Source organism: Heptranchias perlo, chromosome 1 (genome assembly GCF_035084215.1).
Source record: "Heptranchias perlo isolate sHepPer1 chromosome 1, sHepPer1.hap1, whole genome shotgun sequence".
In the NCBI taxonomy this organism is placed as follows: Eukaryota; Metazoa; Chordata; class Chondrichthyes; order Hexanchiformes; family Hexanchidae; genus Heptranchias; species Heptranchias perlo.
In genome coordinates, this window is record NC_090325.1 from 122077226 (window position 1) to 122099992 (window position 22767).

Sequence of the window (22767 nt, forward strand, 5' to 3'; positions counted from 1 at the left end):
GAACTATTGACACTGTAATTTGTGCAATTTAACAGGCTTCCTAAACACATGTGCAGAGCTCCATTTTGCCTAAGCACCGAGAAGTCCCGAGCAAACAGCTTTGCTCAGAGGGTGAAGGTGAAATCCTCAGGATGTAGCAGATTTGTAAACATGGAAGAATATTAGAAACTTGAAGTCCAAGTGAAAGGCTAATAACTGGATGTGCTTTCTTCTTGCATTTTCATGGAATTATGCTGCAGGTACGGAAGCAATTAAGCTTTAGTTGCAAAGCTGTTTGCTACGTCGTGTTTGGGGGATGCAGAGGAAGACATTGTCATCAGTATGGTTTGTTCATCAGAGAGGGAGCCATAAACAATGTTATACAAGTGAAGGGTTGCTGTTAGAGTTGATAATTGGGAGCGAGCCTAGAGTATTCAAGGCAAGTGTGATTCATGTTGAAACAAACAGTTGAACTCTCAGTGACTTTAAGGAAACAATTTCCTCATTGATGCAATTATATTAACTGATTCAGAAATCTATTTTCTGATTTGAGGACAGCTAAAGCAGATTTACTTCCATCTCTACATGTGTGGAAGCCTTTGTCAGATGCAGTTTGAATTCTGTAGCAGATTCTAGGTGTAGAAGAGGAGAGGAGTTCTGTGAAGTATCTTCTAACCTTATTCATACTTGGGATATAATTTGAAACTGTAAGTTGGCATTTAAACCTAACCAGTAGTGTGATTGTAACAATTACAACTTTTCAGTTTTAAAATAATTGAATGTTATCACTAAAGTAAAAGCATTCTTGCATTATTCAGAAATTCTTGGTGGGGAAGCCTTGGGGGAGTTTGTGTTCATTCAACTTTGAATATCTTGCACAACAATGTTGCTCACCACCATGCCTACCCCTTCTGGCTGGTTCTGCTCAGTGATTAACTAATGCGAGACACCATTCAAGCAGAATGCAGAGCGGGACCATTCCAGTCATTCGTTATTTGGAGACGGAACTTTCATGAGTCACTTCATCTGATGAAGCAGTCGAGTAAGCAACTGGCTAGACCCACTTAGGTAAGACAAAAGTTGGGGACGCTGGGTCTCAACAAAGATGTTTTCTATTTTGTTGTGTTTTTGCTTTTAACATATGTCTTAGAGTAGGGTACGTGTAATTGTAGTGTACTCTGTGTCAATGTACCTTTCGAAAGTGGTGTTACATTTAATTTGCATTTTCTCGGCCACTGAATTCAGTTGAATGAACATGAAGCAGGTTCCACAACAGGCTGGCGATCCGCTCCACCAGGTTATCACCCAGACAGCGAGGACTGAAAAAATTTAACCCACTGTCTGTTCTCTTATCCAACCAGTTATATATCCATCGACTCCTTTTCCTTGAAAGGGTTGATTTAGATCATGTTCCAATGCATTGCAATTCTACTGCAAATGATCTGCCAATCAAAAATATATAATACAATATTGGAATTTTATTGCCCAGTGAACAACTGTAGACTAAATTCTTGTGAAACTGCAATGGTTATAAAATAACTTCAATTATTCAACTAGAATGTCACCATTCATCAACTGAACGAAAGTGGAGTATCCACGAAAATAGTATCTGCCACGACGGGGGAGTTGGGTCTCTGAATGAATCCATCTGATTCCTCTTGCATTTTCATGGGAGGGTCTACGTTTCTGTTCTTCCAGCCGGAGTCTGGAGCTCAGGTTTATATCCACCCAATTCCTCTTGCAGTCACAGATAAGGGTTATGTTTTCAATCTCTCAGGTTTTGGGGAGGTGGGTCTCAGGATCTGGCCTGCTGATTATTGTGATGTTCTAGTAACTATATTAATTTCATTAGCAGTCCAAGGAGGCTTTCTCAATCATTTTTCATTGTACTCTATTATTTGCTAACATTTGTCCAGACGTTACCGTGGCATTTAGATAGGGATTTAGGAAATCTTAAATTAGCACAAAAGTGGAGGGGAAAGCCCTGGGTTTGAATCCAAATTTCAGTTTGAAGCCTTAAAATCCAATTAATCATTCATAACTCATTACACATTGGAGTATCTTTTCTATTACTTATGGCCATAAAATCACAAAAGGTGGGATTTGTCCTCATTTTAATGATAGGAAACAAATTCCAAGCATAAAAAATATATATAAGCCAATATGAGAATCTATCAAGTATCCATCTGTATGTCTGTTTATCAGCCGATCTATTTACTTCTTGACCAAGCCAAAGTGTCTGCAGTTGTTTTTTTTTACTGGCAAGTTGTCTAGACAATACTGAGTTCCATTGGAGTGCGTTAGCAGTAATGTAAACCAGTTACTGGCAGCTTGGGTTTTATGGGCCCCTCCCGCCAAGTGCAGAATGAGCTGATGCTACTATTACATTTTCCTGAAATATGCTTAGGGCATTTGTGCTGACCTTCAAGTCCAGTTTGTGGAAATCCCCTGATTTCTCCCCCCCCTGGGCCAGTATGTGCTTTAAAACAGTGCACTAACGGAGCGGCTTTGAGGATTTTATGTGAAAAAAATCTGTTCAAACTAACTTTGATGTGAGAAAAAATTGACAATGTCTGTTAAATATCTTTGGTGAAATTATACCAAGGGGGGCAATTCGACTTTTTGAAGTCGGCGGAGCGGCCATGCCACCCGCCCGAAGCCGACATCGGGAGACATTAAATTATTTCTGGTTTGGGCCTCATTTGAATGCAGCCGGCGAGCTGTGATGGCCAAATGGGTGACCCGCTGCAGCTTGTTGGTTGTGGGAGGGCAGGGAGTTGGCCAGTTCCCACGCTGAGCCAGCCGGCAGGTTAAGCAAGCAGAAGAGGGGAAGGAACTAACGCCTGAGGAGGTGGAGCACAGGCCGGCAGTGGACTGCAGTATTTTTGTGGATCCTTGAGGAACACTCCTGCTGCTCCTGGCCCCACAAAAATTCACCCCCCCCCCCCCCCACCTCAAAAAAAACATTTCTGTGCCTTTTCCTGAGCGGCGACCAGCGATCCCTTTAAGAACACCTGGTTAGGCCACTTACCGCCTGGTACAAATGGACAGAGCATTTGCGGCACATGATGCATCCACTTGTACCTGAAAAGTGCAATTGGGGTCCTACAAACGGTGTAAGAGCCCACTTTGCTTACTTAAGCAGCCTTACACCTGAGACAGGCAGGCGGGCTGTTCACCCATTTGCAGGCCCACCTGAAAATTGTATCAGTCAGGCCTTGGGCGTCAATGGAGCAACCAATATGCCCCCCCACACCCGATTTTCAACTGCTGGCTGCCCATTTTTCAAATGAGAAATGGGCGGCCAACAGTTGAAAATCGCACCCCCCCCCTCCCTAAGTATCTGCTATTTCACTTTGTTCCTTTGCCAGCACAATTGGAGTTGTCTGCACAGGCTTTTTAGTAACTGCAGTTTCAACAACCACATCACAGAAAATATTGCTAGCTGCAGAATCCTTCTCTATTTTGAAATGATCCTTCTTAATATTGTCCTCTGCTCTGTCCCTTACTGCTGATTTGGTCAATTCTCCAGGGTTTTTACCCTCCATCAGGCCTTCTCTTCCTATGTGCTGGCAACAAAACCTTTTCTGAAACTTTTCTACTAATATAACTCTGAGTTAAGCTTCAACTCCATGCTGTTTGCTGTTGCCTGGACCTCTTGATTAAATTGCTATTTTGTAATCATTCCCATACATCCATTTTTAACTTCCTGCCCTAGGATTTCAAAAATGTGCCACTATTTCAACATATGTTGATAATTTCATTGTTTATTCATCCAGAATCAGATTTATCATTGTCTGGCGACCTCATGTAAATAGCTCTGATGATAGGAACTGAGCCCTTAGTCAAGGATAAATTGCTACTTTTAAAGATTTTCTTATATTACACACTTATCAGGAATGTGCTTGTAACACATTTATACACAAGTGGAATTGGCTGGACTGGGACTGCAAACTTTAATTAAAACAATGTAAATCAAAGAACTGGAAATTGTATATCCATTCCTTAGATAGGGTGGCAGGATATAGGCTAATTAAACTTCAAATGACAGTTGTACTGTGTCAGAAAGTAGACACATATTCAGCACACAGAAGTTGCCCTGGAAAACCTTTACTAGGATATCATACTTGTTGTATACAGACTGTTTAAACCTTATGGTTTTAAGGTGTCAGCTGTGGCTCAATGGTAGAACTCTCACCTCTGACTCAGGAGGCTCTGTGGTTCCAGACACATGAGCACATAATCCAGGCTGGTACTGAGTGCTACACTGTTGGAGGTGCCATCTTTCAGATGAGACATTAAACTGAGGCCCCATCTCCCCTCTCAGGTGGATGTAAAAGATTCCATGGCACTATTCGAAGAAGAGAAAGGGAGCTCTGCGGGTGTCTTAGCCAATTTTTATCCCTTAATTAATACCTAAAAACACAGATGAACTGGTGATTTAATTCATTGCTGTTTGTGGAACCTTGCTGTGTACAAATTGGCTGCTGCATTTCCTACATTATGACAGTGACTACACTTCAAAAGTAATTAATTGGCTGTAAAGCCCTTTGGGACATCCTAAGGTCAAGAAAGGTGTTGTATAAAAACAAGTCTTTCTTTTCTTCTTTTATAGTTACATAACAAAGCTAAGACTATCCGGGATCACATGCATGCCTCCTGTCCATGTCATACCCTCCCAACTATATCACAGGGGTGCACTTTAATAGATGACCAAGGATTATACACCACAGCCTCTTACAGATAACAAGGGATAAAACGTATACCTTTCTCCATATTATTATCGTTATCATTTCTCCAGCCATAGCAAGCAACTGAAACAACATTGTCTTTGAATAGAGGATGCCTTTTATAACAAAGAAGTGGTAAGCGCTGTGGTAGCTTCATCTGCAAATGGGAAATAAAAGGGAATGAGCAATAATTATAACTCTGATTAGAGAACAAGGATTCACTCGAGACCTCTGCAGTTCTCCGTATTTATAAATGATTTCGCTAAAAATAGAGTGCCCAAGTTTTGAAATAATACTGACTTGTGTGGGAAATCAGGATGTTAACAAAAAAAAGAGATAAAATCCAGAGAGACCCAGCAAGTGAGTAGGTGAATCACAATGAAATTTAAGATGATATATGTCGGCATTAAAAATAGTAAAAGGGAGTACAAAAGGATATATTGTCAAGGTTGCATTTACACTGCAGCTAACTGATAACTGCAGTGTGGGTTTCAGCCAGGCAGAGCCCATGTATGCAATATATCAAACCTAAGGTGGTCTTGAGAGGGTGGAATGGTAGCTCCTCCCACCCAGATATAGGGTGAGGGAAATTTGGTATATAAAGCAAAACCTGAGAGGTGGAAGTTCCTGATATGTATCATTTACATTGGTTATTATTAAATATACTTTGTCCTGAATATATATGCATGTTTTGAACTTTGTCCGAAAGAAATTGAAGATCCTGTAAACCAGTGCTTATGTGGGTCTTCTCAACTGCATGGGATAAAGCTCTGTGTACATGAGTAAACAGAGCTCCACGCCTAGTAACCTGGTTAACATTTCCACATCGTTCACCTGAGGAAGGAGGTAGCCTCCGAAAGCTTGTGAATTTAAAATAAAATTGCTGGACTATAACTTGGTGTTGTAAAATTGTTTACAATGGTTAACTGCAGGCAGAGGTAAAAAGTGTTCAGGAGGCGCAAGAGCATTTTTTAAACACAGGGTTTGACTCTGACTAGAATTTACAGTATTGCCGTTAAATAGTAGATTAAGAACATAACAAAAGTTGAGTATGAAGCTTCTCCCGTTAGTACTCTAACTCTTCCATTATATCATTCCGAATATCCCTAATGTTTTTGACTCTATTATGCTGGTTGGAAGATTACTCCAAATATTTATCATTATGTCAGTAAAGAAGTTATTTCTAATGTCTGTAGAGGTAGTGAAAATGATTTATTGAAGTATAATGTGAATGATTCCTGTTTATAAATCACTTTGGGATTGTACTATAGGCCCCCAAACAGTCAGGGGGAGATAGAGGAACAGATATGTAGGCAAATCTCAGAAAATTGTGCAAATAATAGGGTAATAATAGTGGGGGATTTCAACTTCCCCAATATTAACTGGGATACTCAGAGTGTAAAAGGCTTAGAGGGTACAAAATTCTTAACGTGCATCCAGGAGAGCTTTTTGAGCCAGCATGTAGAAAGTCCTACAAGAGAGGGGGCGGTACTGGACCTAATTCTAGGGAATGTGGCCGGCCAAGTGGAAGAAGTGCTAGTAGGTGAGCACTTTGGTGACAGTGACCATAATTCTGTGAGATTTAAGGTGGTCATGGAAAAGGATAGGGAGGGGCCGGAAATAAAGGTTCTCAATTGGGGGAAGGACAATTTTAATAGGATAAGGCAGGATCTGGCCAAAATGGACTGGGATCAGCTGCTTGTAGGAAAATCCGCATCGGAGCAATGGGAGTCTTTCAGAAGGGAGATTGAGACCATACAATGGCAACATGTTCCCGTAAAGGTCAAGGGTGGTTCCAAGAACTCCAGGGAACCTTGAATGTCAGGGGATATACGAGAATGGATTAGGAAAAAAAGGAGGGCTTTTGGCAGATACAAAAGGCTAAAGACGGAGGAAGCCCTAGAGGAGTACAAAAAGTGCAGGGGGATACTTAAAAAAGAAATTAGGAGATCAAGGAGGGGCCATGAAATAACACTGGTGAGCAAAATAAAGGAAATCCTGAGATGTTTTATAAGTATATTAAGGGTAAGAGTATGACTAGGGAAAAAATAGGGCCCATTAGGGACAAAAATGGCAATCTGTGTGTGGAGCCGGAAGATGTAGGAGGGGTTCTAAATGAATTTTTTGCATCTGTTTTCACTATGGAGAAGGACGATGTAGACACAGAAATACGGCAGGGGGACTGTGATATACTCGAACATATTAACATCGAGCGGGAGGAGGTATTGGCGGTTTTAGCAGGCCTTAAAATGGATAAATCCCCAGGCCCGGACGAAATGTATCCCAGGCTACTGTGTGAGGCAAAGGAGGAGATTGCGGGGGCTCTAACACATATATTCAGAACCTCTCTGGCGACAGGGGATGTGCCAGAGGACTGGAGAACCGCTAATGTAGTACCATTATTCAAGAAGGGGAGTAGGGAAAAACCAGGGAACTACAGGCCAGTGAGCCTAACATCAGTGGTAGGAAAATTATTGGAAAAAATTCTGAAGGACAAAATTAGTCTCCACTTGGAGAAGCAAGGATTAATCAGGGATAGTCAACATGGCTTTGTCAAGGGAAGATCATGTCTGACTAATTTGATTGAATTTTTTGAGGGGGTGACTAGGCGTGTGGATGAGGGTAACGCAGTGGATGTGGTATACATGGATTTCAGTAAGGCCTTCGATAAAGTCCCCCACAGGAGACTGGTCAAGAAGGTACGAGCCCATGGAATCCAGGGTGCCTTGGCACTTTGGATACAAAACTGGCTTAGTGGCAGAAGGCAGAGGGTGATAGTCGAAGGTTGTTTTTGTGACTGGAAGCCTGTGGCCAGTGGGGTACCACAGGGATCGGTGCTGGGTCCCTTGCTGTTTGTGGTCTACATTAATGACTTGGATATGAATGTAAAAGGTATGATCAGTAAGTTCGCTGATGATACAAAAATTGATAGGGTGGTAAATAGCGAGGAGGATAGCCTCAGTCTGCAGGACGATATAGATGGGTTGGTCAGATGGGCGGAACAGTGGCAAATGGAATTTAACCCGGAAAAGTGCGAGGTGATGCACTTTGGAGGGACTAACAAGGCAAGGGAATACACAATGAATGGGAGGACCCTAGGCAAGACAGAGGGTCAGAGGGATCTTGGTGTGCAAGTTCACAGATCCCTGAAGGCGGCGGAACAGGTAGATAAGGTGGTAAAGAAGGCATATGGGATACTTGCCTTTATTAGCCGAGGCATAGAATATAAGAGCAAGGAGGTTATGATGGAGCTGTATAAAACACTGGTTAGGCCACAGCTGGAGTACTGTGTGCAGTTCTGGTCGCCACACTACAGGAAGGATGTGATCGCTTTGGAGAGGGTGCAGAGGAGATTCACCAGGATGTTACCAGGGCTGGAGCGCTTCAGCTATGAAGAGAGACTGGGAAGATTGGGTTTGTTTTCCTTGGAGCAGAGGAGGCTGAGGGGGGACATGATTGAGGTGTACAAAATTATGAGGGGCACAGATAGGATGGATACGAAGGAGCTTTTTCCCTTCGTTGAGGGTTCTATAACAAGGAGACATAGATTCAAGGTAAAAGGTGGGAGGTTCAGAGGGGATTTGAGAAAGAACTTTTTCACCCAGAGGGTGGTTGGAGTCTGGAACTCACTGCCTGAAAGGGTTGTGGAGGCAGGAACCCTCACAACATTCAAGAAGCATTTGGATGAGCACTTGAAATGCCATAGCATACAAGGCTACGGACCAAATGCTGGAATATGGGATTAGAGTAGACAGGGCTTGATGGCCGGCGCGGACACGATGGGCCGAAGGGCCTCTATCCGTGCTGTATAACTCTATGACTCTATGACTTTGGTCTTGAAATTATGCTGTGGGATACCGGTGTACAAACATTTAATGGTTTTGCATTAAATTCTTTAGTTTGTTATTTTAACAGAGTTGTTATTTCATCTAAAATAATTTAGAATCAAAGGTGTCGTCGACAGTGTTATCAAGCGGCACTTACTCACCAATAACCTGCTCACCGATGCTCAGTTTGGGTTCCACCAGGACCACTCGGCTCCAGACCTCATTACAGCCTTGGTCCAAACATGGACAAAAGTGCTGAATTCCAGAGGTGAGGCGAGAGTGAATGCCCTTGACATCAAGGCAGCATTTAACCGAGTGTGGCACCAAGGAGCCCAAGTAAAATTGAAGTCACTGGGAATCAGGGGGAAAACTCTCCAATGGCTGGAGTCATACCTAGCACAAGGGAAGATGGTAGTGGTTGTTGGAGGCCAATCATCTCAGCCCCAGGACATTGCTGCAGGACTTCCTCAGGGCAGTGTCCTAGGCCCAACCATCTTCAGCTGCTTCATCAATGACTTTCTCTCCATCATAAGGTCAGAAATGGGGATGTTCGCTGATGATTGCACAGTGTTCAGTTCCATTCGTAACCCCTCAGATAATGAAGCAGTCCGTGCCTGCAGGCAGCAAGACCTGGACAACATCCAGGCTCGGGCTGATAAGTGGCAAGTAACATTCACGCCAGACAAGTTCCAGGCAATGACAATCTCCAACAAGAGAGAGTCTAACCACTTCCCCTTGACATTCAATGGCATTACCATCGCTGAATCCCCCACCATCAACATCCTGGGGGTTACCATTGACCAGAAACTTAACTTGACCAGCCACATAAAAACTGTGGCTACAAGAGCAGGTCAGAGGCTGGGTATTCTGCGGCGAGTGCCTCACCTCCTGACTCCCCAAAGCCTTTCCACCATCTACAAGGCACAAGTCTGGATCAGTGCAGCTCCAACCACACTCGAGAAGCTCGACACCATTTAGGACAAAGCAGCCTGCTTGATTGGCACCCCATCCACCACCCAAAACATTCATGCCCTTCACCGCAGGCGCACAGTGGCTGCAGTGTGTACCATCCACAGGATGCACTGCAGCAACTCGCCAAGGCTTCTTCGACAGCACCTCCCAAACCCGTGACCTCTACCATCTAGAAGGGCAAGTGCAGCAGGCACATGGGAACAACACCACCTGCACGTTCCCCTCCAACTCATACACCGTCCCAACTTGGAAATATATCGCCGTTCCTTTATGATTGCTGGGTCAAAATCCTGGAACTCCCTTCCTAACAGCACCGTGCGAGAACCTTCAACACACATACTGCAGCGGTTCAAGAAGGCGGCTCACCACCACCTTCTCAAGGGCAATTAGGGATGGGGAATAAATGCTGGACTTGCCAGTAACACCCACATCCCATGAACAAATAATAAAAAAATGAATGAACATTTTCATTAAAATATCAGAGGAGAGAAGTTCATAATAATGCATTAACCATTTGTTCGCCAATATCCTATGGTTTCATTTCATGGCCCAAGATATGAAAAGAGGTTAAGGAAGTTGAATGCTACTGGAAAAAACATTAAGGGAGGAGACAATTTATTAAAGTACTGAAAGAAAGAAATGGATAAGATGGATGTAGAGAGTATTTTGTGAAAAAACAGGAAAGAAGGATCAGATTGTAAAGCAGCCATAAGCTAAATGTAAGTAATAATTTATCATTGCCTTATGCAATAATCTGTCACACAGTGAAGTAAATACAGCCTTGATTGAAGTATTGAAAAGGGAACTAAACAAGGATGTAGAGGACTATGAGTTGAGGATAAAAAAAAATGAACCGTGTTGAGTAGTTATGATTTGCGCTCGTCATTGTGAACAGTTAATTAGCAGGTAAATAGAGACCCACTGCTGCTAATATGAGTACTCACAAAGAATTTTCTTCCATGGATGATGGGGAGTGGACCAATCATACTGCATCTGTCATAACAAGCATTTAACACCGGTGACAAACCATTTACATGGTAGCAAAAGGAATAGGGTCACTATTCCAGCTGGTTGCTCTCCAAAACTTAGTTAGGCATAGACTTCATTGTATACCACTAGGAAATACAGCGGTGCAATAATGAATAACATTTCCCCTCAAACTTATAGCATTAAATATTATAAAAACAGCATGAGAAGGTATTAATTGTTAGTTCAGTGGAAGTTTGCTGTAATAGGCCCCCAGTGGCACCATCCCATCTTTATGTGATTGTTTTGCATAAAATGGATTTCTTAACTAAGTCTCAATCTTAATCTCCAATGTATTGGGTGGAGTGTGCCTGATATTCATCTGTAATTCCATGCCTTGTGTGTTAGAAAATGTTTGAAATGCACAACAGGTTATTCAGCATCTGAAAGAGGGTAGGATGCGTTAATGTTTGGATGTGGCCCTTCATCAGAACTTGGTTCTAAGGTTTTGTTTAAAATATATTGACTCACCCTTGTCCAACAACAACTTGCATTTAATATAGCAAAACGTCCCAAGGCACTTCACAGGAACGTAATCAGGCAAAAAATATTATATATCCCTCCTGAAGTTATTTATTTAAAATAGTTAAATCAACATAACCTCTGTTGATGTAAACCTCCAGCTGTCTTTAGGCTGTCTTGGTCTAGGGACAGGACAGGGATAGTGGCCAGTTTTGTTTTATGCGTGTTGTATGTACTGCTGCTTGGGATTATTGTAGGTGTTTGTGGTAAAAGATTTCAGCTCACAAATTAACATGAAGTATCTGGAGTTAGATTTACTGGACCCTGGAGATTCATATTGAAGTCCCTAAAACTATTTTTATTTTCATTTAAAAAATATCAGTAACCTTTTGATGGGAAATTAGTTTTGGTTTGAAGGCAGAATTACAATCAGCTCCAAAATGTTCCAACTGTCAAAATCAAAATATTCTGGGGACACCCTGGATTCCCTTAGGAAATAAATCTTATGCCTACAGCATTCACATCTCCCTTCAGCAAGCTCTAAATCCACCATTGCTGTAAACTGCATTTTTGTGTACTTCATATATTGTTTTCCTACAATAAAAGTGATGGAATGTAGCTTAACTTATTACAAGCCTGTGTCCCACTGCACTTTCAGTCTAACTACTTAAGAACACAAGAATATAAGAAATAGGAGCAGGAGTAGGCCACATGGCCCCTCAAGCTTGCTCGGTCATTCAATAAGATCATGGCTGATCTTCGACCTCAACTCCACTTTCCCGCCCAGTCCCCATATCCCTTGATTCCCTTAGTGTCCAAAAATCTATCGATCTCCGTCTTGAATATACTGAACGACTGACCATGCACAGCCTTCTGGGGTAGAGAATTCCAAAGATTCACCAACCCTGAGTGAAGAAATTCCTCCTCATCTCAGTCTTAAATGGCCGACCCCTTATCTTGAGACTATGCCGCCTAGTTCTAGACTCTCCAGTCAGGGGAAACAACCTCTCAGCATCTACCCTTTCAAGCCCTCTAAGAATGTTATACATTTCAATGAGATCACCGGTCATTCTTCTAAACTCCAGAGAATATAGGCCCATTCTTTTCAATATCTCCCGAGAGGAATTTTTTAATTATTCGTTCATGGTATGTGGGCGTCGCTGGCAAGACCAGCATTTATTGCTCATCCCTAATCGCCCTTGAGAAGGTGGTGGTGAGAATCCTCTCATCCCAGAAATCAATCTAGTGAACCGTCATTGCACTGCCTGTAAGGCAAGTATATCCTTTCTTAGGTAAGGAGACCAAAACTGTACACAGTTCTCCAGGTGTGGTCTCACAATAGCCCTGTACAATTATAGCAAGACTTCCTTATTCTTGTACTCCAACCTCCTTGCAATAAAGGACAGCATACCATTTAGCTTCCTAATTGCTTGTTGAACCTGCATGTTAACTTTTTGTGGACAAGGACACCCAAATCTCTCTGAACACCAACATTTAATAGTTTCTCACCATTTAAAAAATATTCTGTTTTTCTATTCATCCTGCTAAAGTGAATAACCTCACATTTCCCCACATTATCATCAACTGCCACCTTCTTGCCACTCACTTAATCTGTCTGTATCCCTTTGCAGGCTTTTTGTGTCCTCTTCACAGCTTATTTCCCACCTAGCTTAGTATCGTCAGCAAACTTGGATACATTACACTTGGTCCCTTCATCCAAGTCATTAATATAGATGTAAATAGCTGAAGCCCAAGCATCAATCCTTGTGGCACCCCACTAGTTGCTCCACTTGCCTGGATGAGTACAGCTTCAACAACTCTCAAGAAGCTTATCAAATTGGCAAAGGCAGTCTGGAGGATGAGTTGATGAAATGCATTTGAGACAGTTTCCTACAACAATACATTGTGGAACCAACCAGGGAATGGGCTATTTTAGATCTTGTATTGTATAATGAGACAGGGTTAATTAGTAATCTCACAGGAAGAGATCCTCTGGGGAAGAGTGAACATAATACAATAGAATTTCACATTGAGTTTGAGAGTGACATATTTAAGTCCAAAACTAGAGCCTCAAACTTAAATAAATTAAACTGAAATTGTTGCAATTTTCAATGCCCCCCCCCCCCCCCCCGCCTCTAACCTACCCTTCAACCCACCCGTTTTCCAGTTAAAATCCTTCCCAAGAGTCTGCAAAGGGATATAGACAGGTTAGGTGAGTGGGCAAGAAGGTGGCAGATGCAGTATAATATGGGGAACTTGAGGTTATTCACTTTGATAGGAAGAATAGATGAACAGAATATTTCTTTAAAATGGTGAGAAACTATTAAATCTTGTTGTTCAGAGAGATTTGGGTGTCCTCGTACAAGAAACACAAAAAGTTAGCATGCAGGTACAGCAGGCAATTAGGAAAGCAAATGGCATGTTGGCCTTTATTGCAAGGGTGTAGGAGAACAAGAGTAAGGAAGTATTACTACAATTGTACAAGGCTTTGGTGAGACCTCACCTGGAATACTGTGTACAGTTTTGGTCTCCTTATCTAAGGAAGGATATACTTGCCTCAGAGGCAGTGCAACGAAGGTTCACTAGATTGATTCTTGGGATGAGAGGGTTGTCCTATGAGGAGAGATTGAGTAGAATGGGCCTATACTCTCTGAAGTTTAGAAGAATGAGAGGTGATCTCATTGAAACATTCAAGATTCAGAGGGGGCTTGACAAGATAGTTGCTGAGAGGTTGTTTGCCCTGGCTGGATAGTCTAGAACTAGGGGGGCATAGTCTCAGGATAAGGGGTCAGCCATTTAATAATGAGATGAGGGGGAATTTCTTCACTCAGAGGGTTGTGAATCTTTTGAATTTTCTACCCCAGAAGGCTGTGGATGCTGAATCGTTGAATATGTTGAAATCGGAGATGGATAGATTTTTGGACTCTAGGGGAAATCAAGGGATATGGGGATTGGGCAGGAAAGTGGAGGTTGAAGATCAGCCGTGATCTGATTGAATGGCGGAGCAGGCTCGAGGGGCCATATGGCCTACACCTGCTCCTATTTCTTATGTTCATGTGTTCTTATGAAATAAAACAGCTTGACGAATGGGTCAAGCCTTGTCTCACCAAATGTTCACTCAGTGCTACTTTGGAGAAATTGAAGAAATACAAGTGTGAAAGACACAAGCATCTGGTCCAGATCACAAAAGGATGCTTTTGTTACTTCCCTGGGTTACCCTTTCAAACAAGTAGATGTAGGGCAGTGCGAGTCAACCTGCATAAAAGTAAGATGCTTAGACCACTTATGGGAGCAACTGACACCACAGAGCCCAAGACAGTATTTGCTGCAGACTACAATCTAGAATACCAAGTTTCATCCCGGGTCTGTGCTTTTTTTTGTGTGTGTGTATAAATCTTGTGCTCATCACTTAAAGGATATTAGTGCGGAGGAACTGAACACTTTGTATTTCAGACATCAAGGGCTTCATTTTAGCACCTGCTATCGGGTGCGTTCTTGGCGGGGGGGGCTCCGAAAATCGGGGAATCCCGGACCGAGTCCGGAGCCCGGCTTCAAACCACCCACTTCCGGGTTCCCCACAGATGCGCCGGCGTGCGCGCGCAGCCCCCGCAGGTGGGAATCCCGTAGGCAATTAAAGCCAGCGGGATGCCACTTGACAATATTTATCTAGGTATTTCAGGTCATTAACAGACCTGATTAAGGGATTATGTGAGGAGGGGTGGGATTTTACAAACAACTGGGACTGTATCCCACACTGGGGGAAAACACTCCCAGTTGAAATGGACGTGTTGCAGCTGTCAGCCTGTGGCAGCTGCAAAGGTCCATTTGACAGGGGGGGGACCCTCACGCATTGCAGGAGGCCACTCTGTCACTTGGGACAAAGTTTGACCTCCACCACCCTCCTCCTCCTCCTCCTGAAAAGAAAATTCACCAACTTGAACACTTACCCTAGGGTCCAGAGACATGTACCTACCTTGCGGACCCCCTCAGATGTACACCTTCTGGATGGGGGCCGCCATAGCTGCAGTCATGACCTTCTCGGAGGGCGAACAGCATCACCAGCCTCACCGGCCACGCCGTCCACCTCTGACACGTGGAGCTCCACAACAGAGTGCTGTGACACATCTACCTGCACAGCAGGAGGGAGGGCAACCGCACAGAGAGATGCGTTGCAGGGGGCACTACCCTCTGAGCAGCAGCGCACACGGAGGCTCAGAGTCACTCGACATGTAGTCGTGGACATCTGCAGCCTCCTTCATGCCGAGCTGCTCCCAGTTGGCCCGAGCACCATCTTCTTACCTGTCGCTGTCAAGCCCCAAAAGTGTCAGCATAGTACAATCCCAGGTCAGGTGAAGCATAGTTGGGTGCAGATTAAAGCTTTTACTCTGCTATAACAATGTGCCTCAGTTCCAACCTCAAAAAAGCACCACTGCAACCTTTTCCCATACCAGTCATTTTGTGGCCTCCCTGAGCAAAATTGCCAATTGATTGTTGGTTATTTAGTGTTGAATTACAAGCTATTTTGTTCTGTGAGCCCTTACCCCATCAGACCTGGATTGTGACTTGCCAGACTCATTTGAAATGGCCAAACAACATTCAATATCAAGGTGCACACATGAATCAGGGACATTTGGTTGAGATGCGCAAGACTCCACTCCCAGAACATTACCTCAGCATGTGTCATCATCATGAAGGGAGAAAAAAATTACATTTGCTTCAACTTCTTATTAATAAACCAAATTTTGAATCTGTAGATTTCGCCATCAACCAAAGTGAGTTGTAAAATTATACACAACAGATTCTTAATGAACCAGAATAAATACTAAGGGTAGATGCAGGGTTATAATTAGCATTTAACAGCACACCAAAAATATTCAGTAACATGGAATTAGGTGAACGCTAGAGTTCTATTGATCATTTTGTGGTTAAATACTATGGGGGAAAAACTGAATAAGGGACCATTCTGAGCAATGCACTACCGCACCGCACCGAACCGAACGGACCCTCCGCAGGCAGCACGTGAACTTCGTGCTGCCTGCTACTTACCCTGCAATCTCTGTGCAACAAGGGCAGCCCTCACTGCTGAGAGGCTGCACGGAAAATGAGGAAGTTGAAAATGGGGCATGGCCAGTGCATGTCATCAGCTGCCTGCATTACTTAAAGGTGCAGGCACATTTCTAATGGCAGATACACAGCCAAGGAGGAGAAGGGAGAATGGCATCACGAGTAGCTGCACCAGCACCAGCAAGAGAGCGGGCACTAAGATTCTCGGATGATGCTCTGGAGGCCCTGGTGGAAGGGGTGCACCAGAGGAGGGCAGCATTGTACCTGCAGGGTGGCCAGAGACCGTCTAGACTACAGCTGCGTAGGCATTGGCAGGCTGTGGCACAGGAGGTGAATGCGAGGAGCATTGCATCACGCACGTGGGTGCAGTGCCGCAAGAAATTTAATGATTTGACACGAGCGGTCAAGGTGAGTGAATGCAAGTGTCAAGTGGCACATCCTACCAACTGCACCAATACTCCATGCACGATACCTCCCATCACCCACCCACCCACCCACCAACAAACACTGCCCATCCATACGCAATGCAGCATCTCACACGCACATAATACCACACTTGCAGGCCACACAACCACCTCTCAAGTCACACAAACTGGCAGCTATTCAACCATGACAGGCACAGCACCCACACACCTTGCAGGACACTCACTGACACACTGTCCTCTGACTTGCAGGAGAAGGTGGCGTATAACAGCCGGCAGCAGGAAGAACCTGAGACTGGATGGGCATGTCTACACGTCCTCATCCCCCGAGAGGAGACAGTGCTCAGATTAATTGGGCAGGCCGTCGCTGCAGCCATCACAACGTGCCATGCTGGAGGTACCTGTCAAGGGGGTCTCTGCATATATAATGATCCTGCTCCTTTTACACCTCTCCCCCTCCCATCATCTTTTCTGACTCACGTGCTGCACATGTTGCCAGCACGCACCTCTTACTTGCTCCTCTCCCCACTCCACAACTCAACCTATTTCCCTTTGTCATTGCAGATAATCAAGAACACGTGGTGGCACCTGAGGAGGAGGAGGAGGGGGAGGAGGAGGACACTGAAGCCACACCATCACTCGATCTAACACTTGCTTCCACCAGCTCAGAGACTGACACTGCATGTCCTTTAGAGGTTAGAGGAGGGATCTGCACGTGGTGAGACATCGAGCACAAGTGCGCAGGAGCCGGAGCGGAGGGAACGGATACCACAGGTGCCAGCTCACCGGAGGGTGGAGGTCGCTCAGTAATTCTGCTGCAGAGGAGTCAGATGAGGACTTTGATGGGCCAGGCTACAGAAGGCGGCTGATGTGCGTACACCACCAAGTGCTTGGGGCACTGGAAAACCTGCCAGAAAGCCTGCGCATATTGAGAAGGGGCACGGAGGAGTCCAGCTCCAACTTGGTGCAGGGCTTTGCGCAGAGCTCAGAGCCCATCCTTTCTAACATGGAACGGGTGGTCACCTCCATCAGTGCACCTGTGGAACTCACCATGATGCAGCGTCTGATGACTGATGTCACAGCATCCATTGCAGCACTAACATCTGCCATCCAAGGTCTGACTGCTGCATTTGCAGCTCAGGCTGCTGCATTGGAAGCTCAGACTGCTGCTATCGTGGCTCTGGGGACAACTGTGGAACGGGGCTTCCAGGGCGTCACAGCACTCCAGCAATCCGTTCCCCAGCCGATCACCAGGATTGCTGAGGCACCGCCCTGGGAGAGTGGCAGTGGTGCCATGGCAGTCGGACCTGCTGTCCTCTCTCAGGACAATAGCATTCCTGCTCCCACCCCTGCCACTCCGCCAGTGCCCCTGTTGTTGCCTGTCGGCCAGCCAGGCCAGACTGCTGCAGCCCATGCTGAGATGGTGCAGTCTGAAGCCATGCCCTCCAGGCCCAGAGCTGAAGGTCATCCTCCAAGGCCATCTGGACATTCCTGCATTGAAAGCCAGCAGCCTTCCACCATCCATGCTCCAGCCACTGTGGAAACACCTCGTAGGAGTACTAGGATAAGTAAAGGCACATGAACAACAGGCACTAAGGGAATGCACAAGGGTGAATAGTTCTGTTATGTTTGCATATTTTCATTTATTAATCCATAAATAAGAATTTGATTTTGCATTTGGTGGTGGTTTTTATTCATACAATGAGCTGAGAGGGACACCAATGTGTAATGTGATGGAGGGCGATTTGATTGTCTTGTGGGAGGGGAAAGGTGGGGAACGTAGGCCTGTTGGTGAGTTGGGGGATGTAGTTCACATTATTGATACCGGGCACGGGTCAGGCGAGCACGCACAGCCCTTGCAGACAAGGTGTGTAGTTCCTGCTGCAACCTTGCGTCTTCCTCCACCTCCTCTTCCGGCTTCACCCCCTCCTCCTGCTCCTCCTCAGGCTCTTCTTCGTCCTGCACCTCTGCCTCTTTTCCTCCTCCTCCACCTCTGGCTCAGGGTCTTCTCCAATCATTGGTGACAAAGGCTGGTCCCTCACGATGGCGAGATTGTGCAGCATGCAGCAGACCACCACAAATCTGCCCACCCGCTCAGGGGCGTACTGCAGGGCTCCTCCAGAGTGGTCCAAGCAGCGGAAGCATTGTTTAAGGAGGCCTATGGTGTGCTCCATGATGTTGCGTGTGGCAGCATGGCTCTCATTATAGGCCTGCTGTGCACGTGTGCGTGAGTTCCTGACCGGTGTCATGAGCCACGTCGTGAGGGGATAGCCCTTGTCGCCCAGTAGCCAACCTTTGACTTGCCGAGCCAGGTGAAAGATAGCTGGCACGTTGGACTGCCGCATGACGAAGGCGTCGTGACTGCTCCCAGGGTAGCGGGCATCGACCTCCATGATTCGATGCGTGTGGTCGCACACCAGCTGCACATTGAGGGAGTGGCAGACCTTTCAGTTGACGAAGACGGCTGAGTTGATGTCCAGTGCACGCAGGGCAATATGTGTGCAGTCCATGGCAGCCTGCACCATGGGGAAGCCAGCAATGCGAGCGAACCCCTGTGCTCGCTCGTTCTGGTTGTCTCTGTCGAGAGGAAAGGTGATGAACCTGTTCCTCATGTGGTACAGTGCGTCTGTGACCTCCTTTATGCAGCAGTGTACTGCATACTGCGAAATGTTACACATGTCGCCAGCAGAGGCCTGAAATGCTCCTGAGCCATAGAAATTCAGCGTCACAGTGACCTTCACAGCCACAGGCATTGCTGTCCTTGCCCTGCTCTGAGGCTGCAGTTGTGGCCGCACCAGTTGACAGATCTCGATGATGGCTTCCTTGGTGAACCTCAGGCGTCGGATGCAATCCTCCTCGGTCATGTTGAGGTAAGAGAATTGGTCCCGGAAGGCCCTCATTTGGTTGGGCCTCCTGCTCAGTACCTTGCGCCTCCTCGTCCTCCGTCTCCTTGCAGCTTGGCCTCTCCGCATGCTCCCAGTCATGCTCAATGCCCAGCAGGAGCCTGAGCAGACCGTCTATGGTTGCCAGGAATGTTGTTCCACCAGGGTTGTAGTTTCCCAACCCATAAGGCAATACCTGCCAAAGAACTCTCAAAAGTAGTGTAGGAACTCTAAATAAGAGTAGGGAGCTTCAAAAAACAATTCCTACTGCTCCAGCAGCCAGAAGCAATAATCCAGCAACTAACCTGCAACGCCTGTATGGCCATTTAAATAGCGCCGGTGGGGGGTCCTTCAGGCACTGTTAGAAACGTTTAGATGGTTGGGGATAAGACTGTGCGTTGAGTTGAGCATTAAGGTCCAAAATTGTGTGTATCACTTTAAATCAGCGTTGCACATTGTTTGCAACCATTTTCTCCCTACTTTACATGCTTGCAGCGTTCGGGGTTCCCTATACCAAGATGGCGTCTAGCGCACATCAGGCAGGAAACGTGCATGCGCATCCAAGACGCCATCTTGGATGTCGGAGAGGTCGTGTAGTGCCGAAACAATGGACGCTATGCGGCCCAATTTAGCGCCTTATATTTTAATAATGACCAAGACCAAAATAACAATGCAAACATGCAGACTTCAGAAAAGGAAATTCTAAGATTATGAGAGCAAGCCTTTTGAGGATTTAGTTAGAAATTAAATTAGAAAGTAAAACAGAGAAATAATGGAATTTTTTTAAGACTTCTTTAAGGCACGTGGAAAGGAAGTGTAAGAGAAGCAGAAAAAACAGCAAAGCCAAAACCACAAAAGCTGAGTAAGCAAGTCATAAATAATCCAAAGGCCAAACAGAACTATTTCAAAAGATATACAAGGAATCAAAAAGTAGTGCAGACTGGAGTCACACAAAAGTCAGTTGAGTAAAGTCGGTGGAGTTTCAAAGACTCGATGGAGCCTCTAAGGGATATACTGGGTAGAGATTAAGGGGTCAGTTTTAATACGAGGTGGAATCGGTGCATGGGGGAATGGAAGAGGGTGGTGCACTCGGAGGTCAGGAATAAAGTGAAGCCTGGCTGATTTTAATGGCCAGCCCACATTTTAATGGCAACGTTCCTCTCCTAGATCTATTGAGTGAAACTGAGATGCGAACCTCCAGGAAAAGAAAAATACTTGAGGCACACAAGCGATTATATGAGGCATTGGACGGCCTGCCAAAGACTTTGAGCACCATGTCTCAAAGTATAGAGGAGTCCCCTTCATATGTGGAGTTCTGTCACATGAAATTTGCACTCTGCAATCTGTGTGGCTAATTTCTACCCCATAGACTCTGGTGGAAGGGCAGATATCAATTGACCTTCTTCTCCTTGGGTAGTTTTATTCTGCATGCCTCTTTCATTTCTCTTCCGACTGATCCGCTTCTGCCTCCATTATAAGGGAATGGCCACAGTCAACCCCATGGTAAGGGCACCGTGACAGAAAGGTAGGAAGCAAAGGATTTCCCTGCCTAAAACTGCTGAAAGGCAATTTACAGAACCCTTTCTTGGATGCACAGCAGAGAAAAGATTTTTCTAATCGCTGCAGTCACAGCTGAGGTTTCTGACAAAGTTTGTGGACTATCAAAGCATATGAAAGTAACCACTTCCTGGTTTGACAAGAATACATTCTGGAACAGCAGCTTTGGTCCTCATTATCCTGTCATTTGCAAACAACTACCACTTTAGGGCTGGCAGCCAATTTTACTGCAATTTAGCGAGTGTTTTGGAATGGGTGTACCATTGCCATAGTGATGTCAAAACACTTTGCGGCTGAAAATTCCCTGCAGTTATGTCGGGATGACTCCCGTCAGTGCCCTCTGATGCTGGCACTGCTGGAGTTTGCAGGGTCGATGTGAGGGCATCTCATTGGCATAGGGCTGGGAGGCACCCATGCCACTATGGCTGTATTTCTGGTGTTCACCTGCCACATGCTGGCGGAATCTCTGGTGCCCACAAACTTTTGGGGGAGTGGCCATAACCCCGTCCCCTCCATTGACCTCATTTGTGCCCCCTTGTGTAAGATAAAATTCTTCATTTTCGGTGGGGGGGGGTGAATTATGCTCCAAATTCCAGGGCAGAACTACATTACTTTTGCATTTTTTAAAAAATCAGAATTTCTGGCCCCATGTATGTTACAAAGATTATAAAGATGAACACAGTTAGGAGTGACACACAGAGGGGTTTAGAAATATTACTTTGCTAAATTCAAACATCAACCTTTTCACATTTTCTATGGCAACCTTTCAGTTCCTCAGTGTGCTACTGATGTTTTAACCTTATGTAATAATTTAATATTCCCCATTTTCTTAAGATGGGCTATGATTCCACAACTGACAGCAGTTCCCTGAAAGTTAAAACTTTTGTTGGCGGCCTCCTGCAGTCCTTTTAAGGACTGCTGGTTGGGCAGCTGAAAAGCCCAATAACCTGAATGGAGCCATGCTGAGCACATGCTCTGCTCAATGCAGATGAATTTTCAGGAGGAGTCCTTAAACAAGCATTAAGCCCCTTATTAGCATACACAAGGCGCCTAAAGCCTGTTTAAAGCGGTCGTCAGGGACGCCTGAATATCGCCTGAGCCAAAATAGCATTGGACGTACTACTTTGGTTCAGGCAATATTCAGGCAGCCCTGACGACCGCCTTAAACAGGAGGCCGCCAATAAAAGTTTTAACGTTCTAACTTACCTTGACGTGGAGGCAGGAGGAGCAGGTGTGCTCCTTCTGGCTCCACAGCACTATTATGGGCTGCTGCCAGCCTGCGCTCGACCCCCACTTGTTTGCCTCCCCCTACCCAGGACGTACATGAGGGCCACTGCCAGCATCGTAGACGGCCCAAGTTGGTTCTCTCCAAACCAACAAGTTGCCTCTGGACGCCCGATTGGTGTCTGTAGCTTTCCAGAAATAGGCTGATGTGGCCCGAGGCCCAATTTCGGACGAGCCTCAGACCTCCGGATTCTGGTGTGTGCATCACCTATTTTAGGCCTGAAAATGGGCCTAAACCAATTTCCCGGCCAGAACGTCCTGAAACCCTGGTGATCTCTACAACTGAATTCCTAATTGTCTGGCAGGCAAATTTACCCTAATATGAAATCTTGCATGTATTATAGTGCCAGAACATTAAAAAAGAGTAACAGCAGAAATTTCCTCAGAGCTGCTCCCGCTCCACGGCTGTAAATTCGTTGGAAGTGTGGCGAAAACCCCATTTACACATGTAAACTGGGGTTCCATTGCACTTCCAGTGAGATTACGGCAGTGGAGTGGGAGCAGCTCCGAGGAAATTCCCGGCCAAAGTTTCTCATGGCACCTGTGCTGATAAATTTTCATT

At 45.3% G+C, this 22767-nt stretch overlaps 1 protein-coding gene across 3 annotated transcripts in view; it reads left to right on the plus strand.

Moving 5' to 3' along the window:
* The first annotated feature begins 604 nt into the window (after positions 1-604).
* Positions 605-22767, plus strand: part of LOC137342204 (TNFAIP3-interacting protein 1-like) — a 144717-nt gene continuing 122554 nt past the window's right edge. The window contains exon 1 of one of the 3 annotated variants that reach the window (XM_068006199.1): positions 605-686. The gene's annotated coding sequence lies outside the window, so the exon portion shown is untranslated. Of the gene's footprint in view, positions 687-818; positions 1048-22767 lie in introns of those variants that run through there. The other 2 variants (XM_068006015.1, XM_068006106.1) reach the window with 2 other exon arrangements.